This window comes from Nuphar pumila, chromosome 5 (assembly GCF_984573655.1).
Source record: "Nuphar pumila chromosome 5, dmNupPumi1.hap1.1, whole genome shotgun sequence".
Lineage (NCBI taxonomy): Eukaryota > Viridiplantae > Streptophyta > Magnoliopsida > Nymphaeales > Nymphaeaceae > Nuphar > Nuphar pumila.
The window spans coordinates 121,942,667-121,958,403 of record NC_143253.1 but is presented as its reverse complement, the minus strand read 5'-3'; the positions used below and the strand labels follow the sequence as shown (position 1 = coordinate 121,958,403).

General features: G+C 37.0%; 1 protein-coding gene across 1 annotated transcript in view; it reads right to left on the bottom strand.

The window, feature by feature from the left end:
• LOC149838443 (glycerophosphodiester phosphodiesterase GDPDL3-like) overlaps window positions 1–15,737 on the bottom strand; it is a 56,066-nt gene that overhangs the window by 12,836 nt on the left and 27,493 nt on the right. The gene's annotated exons all lie outside the window — the stretch shown is intronic.

Here is a 15,737-nt window from a genome sequence, read left to right as displayed (position 1 = left end):
GTCCCATTCCTGCATACTAATCAATGTGATACAGCTAATAACCTATTTTAGAAAATACATAAGCTAACAACATACTGATATTTCTAGATCCTTTTCTTTATGAATAAAATGGACAAAACCATCACAATGACAATGCTAAAATGCCACAACTGATGAATTATGGAAGTACATGATAATCTTAAACCAAGTTGTGCCAGTAATACAATTAGATTAAAAGAAAAAAGCTACTTCAAACATATGAGCAACTGCATGCACAATATATCAAGATTTTAATAATTTTTGCACTATAAAATTTGTCATAAGCAGGAAGAACTAAGTTTGCACTAGCATTACCTTTCCCATCATCAAATTCCTCAAGAAAATTGGTTAGTTGCAGCTAAGTAGTCAGGAAGTCATGGGCGTGTTAGCATGACTAAAAGCAATAGGTTAGATTTTGTTCTTAAAATAGAAGAGGTAGCCATATTAACTGCAAAAAATGGCAGCAGAGGTATTTTGGTGAAAGTACAAGTTGTTACCCTTCATAAACAACGTTGTTATATTTGTCTTACTTGTTCCTTGGTTGTTATTTTCTGTGACTTGTGACCAAAGCAATATTGTACTTGTCATTGTCTGGAAATAGGCAAAGGAAACGCACTATTAATGCAGGTGTTGGGAAGTAGGTTCAGCAACTACTGCATAGAGAAGTGTAGAGGTATCTTGTTGACCAAGTAAAGTCTTATCTATAAATAAGACTGAGACACCCTATGGAGCACTGCAGAAGGCCCTTTTGTTTCCTTAGGCACCTAATTCTCTCTTGTATGTCATGTTTTAACATCCTTTTCATCAAGTACTTCTCCACTGATGCGTTAAGATCAAAATCTTACATAACAGACAAGAGATAGGGGTAGAAGCAACAAGACATCACCTCATGAGCAAGTGCACAAAGTGAGGGATCATGTTAACATGGAGACAAGTCCACTTAGAACCTACAAGAACCAGTCCAAAAGAAGACTACCTGCACTACATAAAGGTGGTCCAATCTTTGTGTGAATGCATCAAACAAGTTGGTAAAGAACGGGTACACGGTAATAATGGAACAGAGCCATCCAATAAGATGCCCCCTTAGTTTGGCAGTTTTGAATGGTAAAGGTTGTGGCAAAAGAGCAATGAAGAAAAGATGATAGCAACCAGGCTAATGTATAGTTTTTGAACAGAATGGAAGAATCTTCTAGAGCTTTATGTTTTAATGCCAAGTGATATTCAAGAGCCATTTCTATGATTTCTTCATTCTTTGTTTAAGATTTATACACACACAAAGTAGCTGTTAATTTATATATATATATATAATGATGTAATAGGCAAATACTCATTAGGGGTATTTTAGTCATTTCAATCCTTGTAATAGGTTGTGTGATGCAGCGGATCCCAACACCGAATAGGATGCATTGAGAACGCACTTGGGAAAGATGTACCATCAGACCTGACTGTGAAACACACGCACATGATAGACGCATCGAGTTTGAACTTTGAATTTTGGAAAATAATCTGATTTACCTTGTTTTCTTTCATTTTAAAACCTTATTTTAATTAGGAATACTGCCTTTTTGGCCGGTAAGATTTATTTTGGCCATGGGCGGGTGCAGCTGGTTGCCGGGGTAGCTTTTTTTTTTCTTTTTCTTTTTTTGATCTTGAGGTCGGTTCGAGAAGGTGGAAAAGTTTCGGATCCACGGGTCCAGACTTGACCCATCTAAGAGCTACCCGTTAGGGTAGCCTCTTCCTATTGGGTTCCTTTGATGGTTCATGAAGTCCCAAGGAAAAGACGCCCCTCCTCCCTAATGGCCCTCTACCTGCATCTACAAAGGGCATGGACAGCAGAGGGCGCAGACCATCTTGTTTTTGTCGTTGAAACCTGCGAAGTTCACCCTTGGAGAAGAAACGTTGGAGTGACCCTCTCTCTCTCTCTCTCTCTCTCTCTCTCTCTCTCTCTCTCTCTCTCTGCCGGTGACCTCTTTAGACACTGCCATCGTGGTGGAGATGCCATTGGGAAGCGGCCGGAACGTCTCGATCTGCTGGGCATGTACGAGTGCTGTCAATCGAGTGCTAAGGAGGGCCTTCGCACGACGTCGAAGCTAAGCCAACGACTCCCCTTAGCCGATACACCTCTGTTATTCGGTTTCCCTGTTTTCTGAATTTTTTTTCACTGTTAGAAAATCTGAAATTTGATCATAGTTGTTACATGGATGTAGTGTCTGACTGAATCCTCATCGTTACAAAGTGTGTGGTATTTCTCAGTTCAATAGAACCTGTTCCGAGAATCCTGTGTGTTTTGGAAACTTTGATTTACTTGGAACTGATACACGTGATTATCTGTTTCATCATTTATTAAACCAGAAATTGCATGTTGATAATTGTGCATGACTTGTTTTATTTGATATATCTCGCTGTTTTCACAATTTATCGTGTTGAAAATTGCAAGAAAATTCATGCCTAAATGCTGTTTCGAGGCACACACCACATGTTTGATGAAATTCCTCAATGAACTAAAATTTGTCATGTTGGTGTGAATCTTGTCGGGTGTTTGCAGATTCATATTCTTATATGTGTGCATGCCATTAGGGATTAAACTCGCATTGATTATGTGCATAATTAACCCTATTCAAAAGATTCACATAAGATTTACATATAGTTAAATTCTGACTGATCACGCAGCTTGTTGGATCGATAAATTATCAAGTGTGTATTTGAGGGTCTTCATTGTTTGGAAATAACTTAATTTAGTGGAAGCCCTCTACATAAGATCATTGCTTCAACAAGAGACTAAACCATTAGAGGTCGGTAATAGGACCAACGTAGCCACTTTGTCACATTCTTACATACATACATAGTATCATTTAGGTGTTGCTTGCTTAGATTGTTAGAGGTTCAGTTACTAATCTAGTTCAGGGTCTAGTTAGCATACATTTGTCTAGTTAAGTGTCGTTTAACCATTGTATCCAGTGTCTTATAGAAGCAATTACATCACTGTGCCCATTAGGGGCACAATAATACTTTTACTTTATTTTGTTCTTTTGTCCTTTTATGTTTTATAGGGACTATAATTTAAAATATTTATTTTAAAATGGTTTGGTGTGTCATTCACAAGTATTTTTTATGAGATTTTACCATGTTGAATTATTATGTGAAACATAAAATATTTCATGAAATATTAAAAAAAATATGTGGTTAGGATCTTAGTGATCATGGATACTTTGTTATTTTTGAAATTTGAATAAATGTTTGTTTATATTGATATATGATCCTTATGCATAAGGTATTGAGCATGAATTCTTCTTATGAGAGTTATTAACTTTTATAAATGTTTTTAAAATTATTAAAAATAGTTAGGTTATTGTTGGTCCTTCTTTTGTGGCCCTTGTGATCATCCTTTGAGGATAATTATGCCATGTATCATATGTTATTTTTCATATATGTCTTGCATTAGAGAAATCTAATACTTGTATATATGCTTAAATGTGTTCTTATACATATCTTATGTGATTTTTCATAGCTTTTGTATAGGATATGTAGCTTTAAATTATTAAGATTATTGCATATACATGAATTTTGATCTCTTTATGAGTATCTATGATTAGTTGTACTTGTGTATGCTCTTGGTTTCCTATATGGTTCTTTGAGAATCTCTATACATGTTTTGGTTTTCTTTAATGTTGCATGCCTTTGTTGTCTCATAATAGACTTACTTGTATTGACTATGCATATGACTGCACTATATTCATTCTAAGATTTCATCTAACTTTATTGGATTTGATTTGAAAATTTATTTTTTCAAATTGGTTCCTATTATTTGAAAATTGATTTCTGAGTATTTATTCCCTTCCTGTGACAGTTGTTTTGTCCATCACAGATTTAACTTCTTTTTAGCCTTATTGTTATTGGATCAGGTTAGCCATTCCTATGAATTATGTGTGCATCTCATGTCATCTTATCAGTGACGTGTTGTCCCTTATCTTGGGTCTGATTGATAGTTGATTGGCCTCTGGATCCATGTTGGCTTTGTTAAACAAGAAATGTTTGTTGGGGTGAGTTGTGTGCACCTTGTCTTTTGTTAGTTTAGATTGTTGCCCTATAGTTCGACCCTAACTAACGATTGTTTGATCTCTGGTTTTATGAGTGTGTTGTCTCACTCATTTATTTATTTTGCCACTATCATTATGTTGGACGCTTATAATCAGGTTTATTTGTGATGGCTATCTATTTTTTAAATCATGGTGTTTCGAAATATTGTAAAAATTGACATCATTATTTTTCTTAGTGACATTAATGTGTTTTCATTACAAGCTCTCTTACCTTTGTGTGTTTTCCCCTAAGTCACAGGGACTCGGCAAAGCAGGTGTCGCACCCGCATCGACGCGATGTGGGTGCGCGTGCGAGTGCGGCACCGGGTGTGGTCAACACAACCCTGGGTGTGGTGAGCGCACCTAGGGTCATTTTTGTCCATGTTTCGGACGCTTAAAAAATGATGAAAAGGAGGATTAGGGCAAAAAAACAATTGCCCTAATCTCTCCTCTCCCGTGCAGCTCAGCTCGAGCTCTCCCCTCCCGACGCCTCGACGCCATCTCCTAGGCTCCTCCTCTTCCCCGTCGCAGGTACGTACCCTCTGGCTCCTTCTCGCTCTCTTCTTGTGTCGGCAATGGAGGGATCGAGCCCCCTTGCTCCCTCTCGCTCTCTTGCTGGGTCGGCAGGGCAGGGGCCGAGCCCCCCCCCCCCCCCTGCGCCCTCTCACTCTCTTGTTGGGTCGGCAAGGGAGGGGCTGAGTGTTAGAAATCCATCAGTACCTGCATTGAGAAAGAGAGAGAGGGAGAGACGATGAGAAGAAAGCAAGAAGGGGTCTGCGGCTGTCACGATTTCTATATGAAATCGTGACCTAAATTAATTTATTTATAACTTTACTTTACACAGGTATGGATCTGGGTCTGGTGTATCCAGACCCGATTAAAAAGAAAAGAGGTATAACGTATATTGTACACAATCTTTACATGGATCGAGTGAGATCCTGGGTCGGATTCTTTTGCACCTTTTTCACCCCCCCCCTCAAGTTGATCATGGTTTTGAACCATGAACAACTTGCCTTTAAGCATCCAAGAACGAACATTTGTTAACCCTTTGGTAAATATGTCTGCAACTTGTCTTTCAGTAGAGATGAATTCAGGCTCAATCTCTTTTTCTTCAACCTTCTGTCTCATAAAGTGTTGGTCAATCTCAATGTGCTTAGCACGACCGTGATGTAATGGATTGAATGACATGTTGATAGCACTTTGGTTGTCACATAGCAAGGTAGTGTGGGAGATCTTTTCTCCTACTTCAGTTAGTAGATGCCTGATCCATGTGACTTCGGTAGTAGCAGCAACCATGGATCTATACTCAGCTTCAGTGCTTGATTTAGCGATAACCTTTTGTTTTCTACTGCTCCAAGAAACTAAATTTTTTTCAATGAAGACACAATATCCTGATGTAGATCTTCGTTCGTCAGGATCTCCTGCCCAGTCTGCATCACAATATACAGTAAGTTCGTGCTCATCTTTGCCATATGACTGTGGTGAATATATCAATCCATCCCCAATAGTCCCTTTCAGATATCTAAGGATCCTCTTGACCGCTTTCATATGTCCAGTACGTGGCACATGCATAAATTGAGACACTTGATTAACTAAATAAACGATGTCAGGTCTAGTGAATGTGAGGTACTGTAACATTCCTATTATGCTTTGATACCTGGTGGGGTCATCACACAGATCTCCATCATCAGCGCTAAGTTTTTAATGAAGCACACTCGAAGTTTCTAGAGGTTTGCAGTCTTTCATGCCTGCCTTGCTGAGAACGTCTACGGTGTACTTATGCTGAGTGAGTGTCAAGCCATGAGCCTGGTTATCAACTTCTACACCAAGAAAATAACGTAGAACTCCAAGATCTTTCATTTTGAACCTCTGACCTAGTAAGTCTTTTACTTCTTGAATGTGGGCTGCAGAGTTTCCTGTGATGATAATATCATCGACATAAATTAATATTAGAGTGGTCACATTCTGACTTTTAAAAATAAATAATGAGTGGTCCAACATGGAACGTGAAAATCCATGTTTCTGAATATCTAGCGAGAAACTATCAAACCAAGAGCAAGATGCTTGCTTCAGACCATAGATAGCTCTGTTTAACCTGTACAAATGGGTTTTACAATTTTTTTTTTGATATCCAGGGGGTTGTTCCATATATACTTCCTCCTTCAAATCTGCATGCAAGAATGTATTTTTCACATCAAGCTGACTCAACTTCCATCCATGTTCAACAGCTAGAGAAATAATAATTCAAATTGTTCCCATTCTTACAACCGGACTAAAGGTCTCATCATAGTCTTGCCCTGCTTCTTGAGTGAATCCTTTTGCCACAAGCTTTAGCTTATATCGTTCAATGGTTCTATCTGGCTTGTACTTTATTTTGTAGACCCATTTACATCTGACAACATTTTTGTCAGGTGGTCTGAGAACAACTTCCCAGGTTCCACATTCATGCAAGGCTTGCATTTCATCATTCATGGCTTCTACCCATTTGGTAGAAATGGTTGCCTGATATACATAATGGGATCATCTTCCTTATTGAGGGCAATTAAAAAGAGTTGAAGATCCAAGGAGAAGTTGTTATAGCTAACCCACTTGTCAATAGGATGTCGTATGCGGTTTGATTTTTTGACCTCAAGAGTATGAGAAAGAGTCAGATTGGCGACTGAGACATGATCTGAATGGCTTGATGTTGTCGGTCTCTGTCTAGAATAGACAATGCCTTTGTATATGCCGGGTACTTCCTCTGCATTCTGTGATCCCAACGTCCAAGGGTTCTCAAACATTTCTTCTTCTTGTTGCACGCAATCTGAGGAACATGCTTCATTGGAGCCAGCAAAAAGTTCTGAACTCAGCCAAGGATAGTATACTTCAGTTGGCATGTTTGTTGTGTCGGATTCGTGATCAAAATTTTGTTCATCAAAGACAACATTGCTTGAGGTTCTGATGCGTTTGTTGGTGGGATCATAACACCTATATCCTTTATAGTCATCTGCATATCCACAAACCTATATTTCTGGGCCTTGTCCTGAAACTTATTTCTCAGGGACTGATCAATATGCACATAACAAACACATCCAAAAACACGCAGATCATGATAACTAGGATGAGCTCCAAAAAGACAGTGATAAGAAGACTTATTTTCCAGAACCACCATATCAACGATATGCCTATGTTTTCGTACAGCAATCCCATTTTGTTAAGGGGTGTGAGGGCAGGACACCCTTCTTCCGATTCCGTTATTTCAGAGAAAAGAAATAAAATCACGGGATGAGAATTCCCCACCTCCATCACATTGGAAAAATTGAATGGACTCAAAAAATTGTTTTTTGACCAAGGAAAGAAAATTTTGAAACAAAGAGAAGACTTCCGGCTTATTTTTTTTATGAAATATATCCAAGTGTATCGAGAATAGTTATCAACAAAGATTAGATAGTATCTACTCCCAGATCCAGAGGCAATCGGGGCGGGTCCCCATACATCAGAACCAGTGTTGTGAAAAGCGTTGAGGCGTAGCGAGGCGCTCAACCAAAAACCGAGGCGAGGCGTAAGCCTTGAGGCGTAAAGCGTAAGCCTCAAAAAAATTTTTTGAAAACTTTTAAAAAATTATAAAAAAATATCTAAAAATACAAATAAATAAAGAAATGCGTTATTGATGAAATTGACAACCAATAAGAAATAGAAAATGTCAAATAAGTACTAAAAAATATAAGATTAACATATAAAAGTAACTAAAACCTGATTACATAACTAAAAAATATATGAGATTAGCCTACAAAAGTTAAAATATATGGGATTAACCTATAAAAGTTAAAATATATGAGATTATTCTAAAAAATATGAGATTAACATATAAAAGTAACTAAAAAATTGATTACATAACTGGAAAATATATGAGATTATCTAAAAGAAATTAAAATATATGAGATTATTCTAAAAAATATGAGATTAACGTATAAAACCTAACATCAAACCATGACAGTATATCATACACCTAACATCAAACCATGGCAGTAGAAGTAAATTTAGCCACAAACAACTTAGTTATTGTATTGTGGAATAATTAAAGATTGATAAAATTGATTAAATACTTAGTATCAAGAGCATTTACATTATTATGCCATAAAATAAGTTTGTTTGCATGTGCACACAGTGTTCTGGCCAATGAATGGAAACTCTAAATAAAGTAAAGTAAAAGGGTAAAGAAGACATGAGAGGGATCCCCAACATGAAAAGAGATCTGATATTTTTTTATGACATAAGAAGCGAACCAATACAATTAGCCAGAATCCTATATATTCCCAAACCTATACCATGTGCTTGAAGTTAGACTATTGGATTTGATTCCTGAATTAGTTATACTTGTCAAATTATGTGTTGAAAACTACGTTTCTATAAGCTAAGTAACCAGTGAAACTATGGTTCTCTTTACTGATCCAACTGTGATTTGCATCTTTTTATGAGACAGCGTGCAAAATACAACACTCCCAGTGTGGATGCTATTGAGAAAGCAAGAACAGTTCAACTGTTACAGTTGTATAAACTGCAGTGAAACAACCGTGACACTTTCATTAACGTGACACCCTTTTCTAAGATCTAGTTATTTAACTAATCCTAGGGATGATGTTTCTATATATATACCTATATATCCATTATTTTTGTAGAATAAGATTTAAGTCTGAGCAGAAAATTGGCCTATTGTTGGCCCATCTTTAAATTCTTGTATAATAGTCTACTACACTTCTAATCTTACTAAAAGTGAATCTAACTTATTGCTTATGACTTGAATAGTAAATTCCAGGACAAACTAATTAAAGTTGAACGATTAAACCTATACAAAGATTCTCACAAAGCACATATGAACAGACACACCACAGGGAGCACTTTGGAGTGGAGATAATAATAGATCGATAAGAGAATCCTGGTATTAATTCTGTGTAAAAAGGTGAATGTGGATATGATGAACATATAAGTGATCACTTTATTGAAGGGGAAAAGTGGGCATGAAAATCAATTATATAATTTCCTTCTTCGATAGGCATGTATCTATGGATTATATATAGAGAGATTCAGATGGCATATGCTAGCTGTTGGAGAGTATAATTTGCTAATGACATAGGATAAAGTTAATTACCCACTTAGTTCTTAATTTCATAAGGGGGTTTACTGTTTTCATACAACTTGCAAAAGATTGGTGTTTGAGTTGGACTCCCACTGCATAAAAGTTAGAAAAAGTTGGAGAGAAAATTCAATAGGACAAAACCAGTGTTATTAAAAGCCTCACCTTGAGGCGCGTACGCCTCACCTTGAGGCGCGCCTCGCTCTGAGGCGTACGCCTCAAGGCGTATGAGGCGTGCGCCTCAGGGCTTTTGCGCCTTATGCCTGCGCCTCAAGGCACAAAGCCCCTCGCCTTGAGGCGAGGCGCGCTTTTTGCGCCTTGAGGCGCGTTTTTAATAACACTGATCAGAACAAATTATTTCAAAAGGTTTTGAAGCTCTCTTATTAATGGAATGGAAAGGCAATACATGACTCTTACATGAAAGACAATTGGAACACTTATGGCTGCTCTCATCTCCATTGAGACGTTTTTCAATAAAATGACTCCCACAGTGTCCTAATCGGCTATGCCATAAGAATGGCTTATTACATTCATAAATACTAAAAACATTAGCATAAGAGGATGAACATGACTCTAATGAAGGCTTTGAATTCATATGAACAGGGCAGACAACATGACATGAAGCTTCTTCAAAGACATACATATTGCCTCGTCTCTTTCCTTCAGCGAATGTTTCCCGCGTGCATAGGTCCTTGACCTGCACAGAGGAGGGGGTGAATTCAACTGAAGCATTATTATCATCAATAAGTTTGGAAACAGAGACAATATTTTTCTTGATGTCAGGAGCATGAAGGACGTCAGAAAGAGTAAGAGTGGAATATGACATGGGAATGATAGTTTTTCTCCAACATGAGAAACAGGATGGTGGGATCCATCTCCAGTGACAATCTTACTTTTTCCAAAATAAGGAATAGGGTTAGAAATTTTACCTTCATCGTCTCTCACATGAGTCACTGCCCCTGAGTCAACAAACCAATTGTTTTCGTCACTCTGCTTCAATTTCAACTCTAACAAGACAGATATCAGTAGATCTTTAATCTCTCCACTGTCACTGTGGACCCTTTCCTTTATTCTTTAGATTATGCCAACAGTTTGCCTTGATATGCCCCCTTTTGTTACAAAGGAAGCAAGTAGGGATGGATCTTGGTCCCTGCGCATGGGTTAACATGTTTGGAGTGGGAAGCAAACCACGCCCTCCGTATCCACTTCGCCCTTGTCCTCCTCATCCCCGTCCTCTACCATGAATCATGCCTATGGCAAAAACTTCTTGAGAATTTGGATGAATGTGCGTTTCTTCAGAGAATCCTTTCAGAGTCATTTCATATTAGATCAATTTGGCTCGTAACTCATCAAAGGTAGGAAGAACAGGAAGGCACAATAGTGAAGTGACTATCATATTGTAGTCAGATCTCAATCCACTCAGAGTATGTTGCACCATGTCATTGTCACTTACGGCACATCCTATAACTGCAAGCTGATCTGTGATGATCTTTATTTTGTTTAAATATTCCATGATGGTCATGGAGTCTTTTCTTAACAACTGAAATTCCCTTTTCAGAAAAACCATCCTTGCTTGAGAAACTTGCGAATATGTTTGAACCAGTCGTTCCGAGAGTTGTAGCGTTGTACAATTGTTGGGAATGGCAACAAGGACCTCTTTAGACAGAGTTGAAGTGATGTATGCAACAACTGATTGATCTTTTATTTCCCAATTGAGAAATTCTATATTTTTGACATACATGATCGAACTCGCCCCTTGATCATCTTTCTCTTCTCTCGGAACAAATTCTGGTGGGACTAGGGTGGTTCCATCCAAGTGACCTAAGAGACCTTGGCTCCTTATAAAAGGAATGATTTGTCTCTTCCAAATCAAGAAGTTTGAGGTATTCAACTTTTCAGAAACGAGTTGGTTGAGAAAACTTGAAGAAATATTTGATTGAGAGGAATAAGGATCCATAGAGAGTGAAATTCAGCAAGAGACGAAGTGCAAGAGTTTTCACGAAGTGCTCAGCCTTTTTTTTCCGACTGTCAGATTCAGAGAATAGAGACTGAACCTTTTTCTATGCACTCCAGAAAACTGATATTGATGTAAAAAAAAAAAAACTTTCCAACGTTAAATATATTTTCAAACAAGTAGCAAAAAGAGAAACAGGAAGAAAACTACACAACAGGTGTATATTTGAATATGTAGAAATAGATGCGTAGAGGGGATTGGACAAAGGGAGATCGAACAGACGATAGCAATAAAGGGGGTCAAGCAGGCAATATCAAACAAAACTGAAATGGGGCAAGCGATTGGTCTGATGTTTCACGTGAATCGATTTCAACGATTCACGTGAAATACAGCCACTCGTTTTTCACAGTCTGGGTTCAAGTGAACAAGATTCACGTGAATCTCAGATCCAATAGAGAAGCAAGCCCACGTGAGATGGGAAAATTTCAGAAAAGAAGGGAAGAACGAGAGAAGAAAGAAAATAAAGAGGAGTAGAAAAGGGGAGGAACGAAAAACCTCAAAACTCTGATTATCGCACCTGCCGAAACCTTTTTTTGCCCTTAGACAGATCTTGGCTCTGATACCATGTTAGAAATCCACCTGTACTTGTATTGAGAAAGAGAGAAAGGGAGAGACGAAGAGAAGAAAGCAAGAAGGGGTCTGCGGCTGTCACGATTTCTATATGAAATCGTGACCTAAATTAATTCATTTATAACTTTACTTTACACAGGTATGGATCCGGAAAAGAAAAGAGGTATAACGTATATTGTACATAATCTTTACAATCTTTACATGGATCGGGTCGGATCCTTTTGCACCTTTTTCACTGACCCCCCCCCCCTGCTCCCTCTGTTTTCGACAGGGGAGGAGCCGAGCACCCCCCCCCCCTCTCGCTCACTTGTTGGGTCGACAGGGGAGGGGCTGAGTCCCCCCCTGCTCCCTCTGTTTTCGTCAGGGGAGGGGTCGAGCCCCTGTCCCTGCTCCCTCTTATTTTAGGGGAGGGGTTGAGTCGTCCCTCCCTGTTTTTGGCATTTGAAATTTTGAATGTATTTTTTGTGTGTTTTCAGGATAAAAATGACGGATAAAGGGAAAGGACATCATCCTCATCCCAACACGTGAGTTCTGTTGCTAGTTTTGCTGATAGTTGTAGTGGGATTGATGATGTGGGGCCACTATGGGTACACGTAGATAAACTTGCAAAAAATGGAGGAGGTGGTGGAAACAAGAGATTTTGTTGCAAGCTCTGCGAAAGAGATTTTGTTGGGTCTTACACAAGAGTGAAGGCTCATTTGTTGAAGATACCAGGACATGGCATTTCAGGATGCAGAAAAGTTGATGAGACAATGCGAAGACAATACAAGAAGAATATGAGAAGAGAAAGATAATGGTCGATTCTTGTGCAGCCACCAAGAAGATGCTGGGAAAAAAAGTCAATGTGGGAGGTAGATGAACGATATAAGCAACATTCAATACATGTGGAAGAGAAGAATTGGATAGAAAAGTTGGGAAGTATTTTTATTCTAGTTCACTCCCATTTAATACGGCTAGAAATCCTTATTGGAAGAATTTAGTAACATCCTTGGCAAATTGTAATTTGAGTGGCTATGTGCCTCCAAGTTCAGAAAAAATACGAACCACACTTCTTTCAGAAGAGATGGCAAATGTGGAGAGGTTGCTGGAGATTAAAAAATATTCATAGGAGCAAGCAAAATAGAGTTTCTATTATGTCTGATGGATGATGAGAATATAAAAATGCAGAGTATTTAAAAAGATTGTTTATAGAATCCATAAAAGAAGTGGGTGATCAAAAAGTGGTACAAATCATTACAGGCAATGCTCCAGTTTGTAAAAGTGCAGCATTGAGTTTAGAGAGTGAGTACTCTCATGTTTTTTGAACTCCTTGTGTAACACGTAGTTTAAATCTGACCCTAAAGAGCATCTGCAACCCCAAAGAAGAAGAAAATTTACAAGCATATGCTTTATGTTCATGGATTGAAGATTTAGAAAGAAATGTCAAAAGCATTAGGAATTTTGTTGTTAACCACCATCGTGCTAATGCTATATTTAATAGGCATTCTGACCTAAAATTGTTGAAGGTCGCTAAAACACGTTTTGTGACCATCATTGTGATGGTGAAGAGGATTAAAAGAGTGAAGAATGCTTTGATTAACATGGTGACTGATGAAAATTGGACATTCTATCGTGTTGATGATGATATCAAGGCTCAAGAAATTAAAAAATTCATTCTTGATGATGAGTTTTGGGACAGAGTGGTTTACTTCTTTCAATTTACGCAACCTATTTGGGAAATGTTAAGAGAAGTTGATAAGGATGAGCCCATGCTTCACATAGTTTATGAAATGTGGGATAATATGAATGAAAAAATACAAGCCATAGTTTTCAAGTATGAAGAAAAAAATCCTGCATTGGATGATTTAGAATTTTGTAATCATATTCATTCAATTTTAGTCAGAAGATAGAATAAGAGTAACACTCCTTTGCATTGCGTGGTACATTCTCTTAATCCAAAATATTATGCAAATAAGTGGTGGGCTGATGGTATTGGTCGTGTCCCTCCAAATTTAGACCCAGAGCTATCAAGACATAAAAATATGTGTATGACAAGACTTTTTCCAAAAGCATATCTTCTACATCAAGTCACATAAGAGTTTAGAAAATTTTCATCTTCGAGATTACATGGACCGGCATTATTCGCGAAAGAAGAGGATAACATAGATCCTATCACATGGTGGTCAACATTTGGATCAGAAACACCTCTTCTCCAACGTCTTGCATTAAGATTGCTATCGCAACCTGCTAGTTCATCTTGTTGTGAAAGAAATTGGAGCACATATTCTCAAATCCACAACATGAAGAGAAACAAACTCACCAGCAAGCGTGAAGAGGATTTAGTATATGTTCATTCAAATCTTCAATTACTTTCACGAACCAATGATGAATACAGGTACTACTTTGCTCTCTTGGTTATTTGATTATTTCATAGTTTTTCATTTAAATATACTTGTATTGCATTTAACATTTTCAAATTGGGTTTGTAACGCAGACAAGGAACATCCAAATTTTTGGATGTAAACCCAGAAGAGTGTGACTTCGAGGGAGAGCATGATTTCAAACATAACAAACATGGATTTAGAAGAACCCAGTATTCCTTCTAATGATGCATTTGATGATGAAGAAGAAAATTATTAAGATCCATTACTTCGTCAGGATATACTTTGGCATGTAATTTAGTTCTTTTCTGCTTTACTTATTTGATTGATTTTTAGGTTGCTTTATGTAATTGCTTTACTTATTTGATTGATATTTAGGTTGATATATTGCATGCATGATGAATGATATTATGACAATGTTAACTGTTAAAACTTCAAAATTATATATATAATTATATATATATATATATTTATATTTTTGCCCTGTCGCACCCCCGCACCCAAGGTTTTTGAAAGTGTCGTACCCCTGCCCCCATGTGACATAGGTTTTCTCCTATTATGACTCTTATTTAAGTGTCATTTTATAAAGACAAGAGATGTTCTTTTATGATGAGTCAAGTGCACCTACTGGTTATTCACATTTTTTGTGTTTTGTATAATGTTCTTGTTCTAGTAGCTAATACACTTGAAATTGAGGTTTGTCTCTTATTTAATTGTCATTTTATGTAGACAAGAGATGTTATTTTGTGATGAGTTATGTGCACCTATTGGTTATTCACGCTTTTTGTGCATTTGTATTATGTTCATGTTCTAGTAGCTAATACACGTATTGAGATTTGTCTCTTATTTAAGTGTTATTTTATTTAGATAAGAGATGTTTTATTAATGTGGTGAGTTATGTGCACCCATTGGTTATTAACACTTTTTTTTGTTAAGCTCATAAATGGCATAGTGATTGTGCTCTTGTTTTAGTAGTTGATACACTTCAATTTTTTAGGTTTGGAGGTCTAGTGCAGTGATTGCCTGTGGTGGTCGAACTATTGTTGTGATTTGCAAAACATCATTTCTTAGTACTTGTGAGATTTTTAAAATCTCTCTATGAAATTTCTAAACTTTTACTACTTGTTTTTCCTTTGTATAGAAAAATATTTATTGATAAAATTTCATGCATTTTATTGATAACATATATATATATATATTAAAGATTGTTATTTAGTTTCTTTTACTTAAACCCGTTCTAGGGTGTGTGAGTGAATTCTAGTGGGTTGTGATTTATGAAATTGCTTTCATTCATTATTATGTGCATTAAAAATATTGCATATATATATATATATATATGTGTGTGTGTTTTGTATTGATTATTTTGTTCACATTGTTGTATGCATAAATTTAATTAACTTCTCTTTTCTTGGGGTTCTTTTTTTTGAAGTGTTATATAAATAGATAATTTGTTTTATTTAAAGTGTTTTATTTTAATTTGGGATATTATTAATACATGATTGTTTCTCTTCTTGATAATTTATATGTTCTTTAGTGATTAAATTCTCTTATGATCAATATTTATGTTTTCTTAAAAATATGTTGAT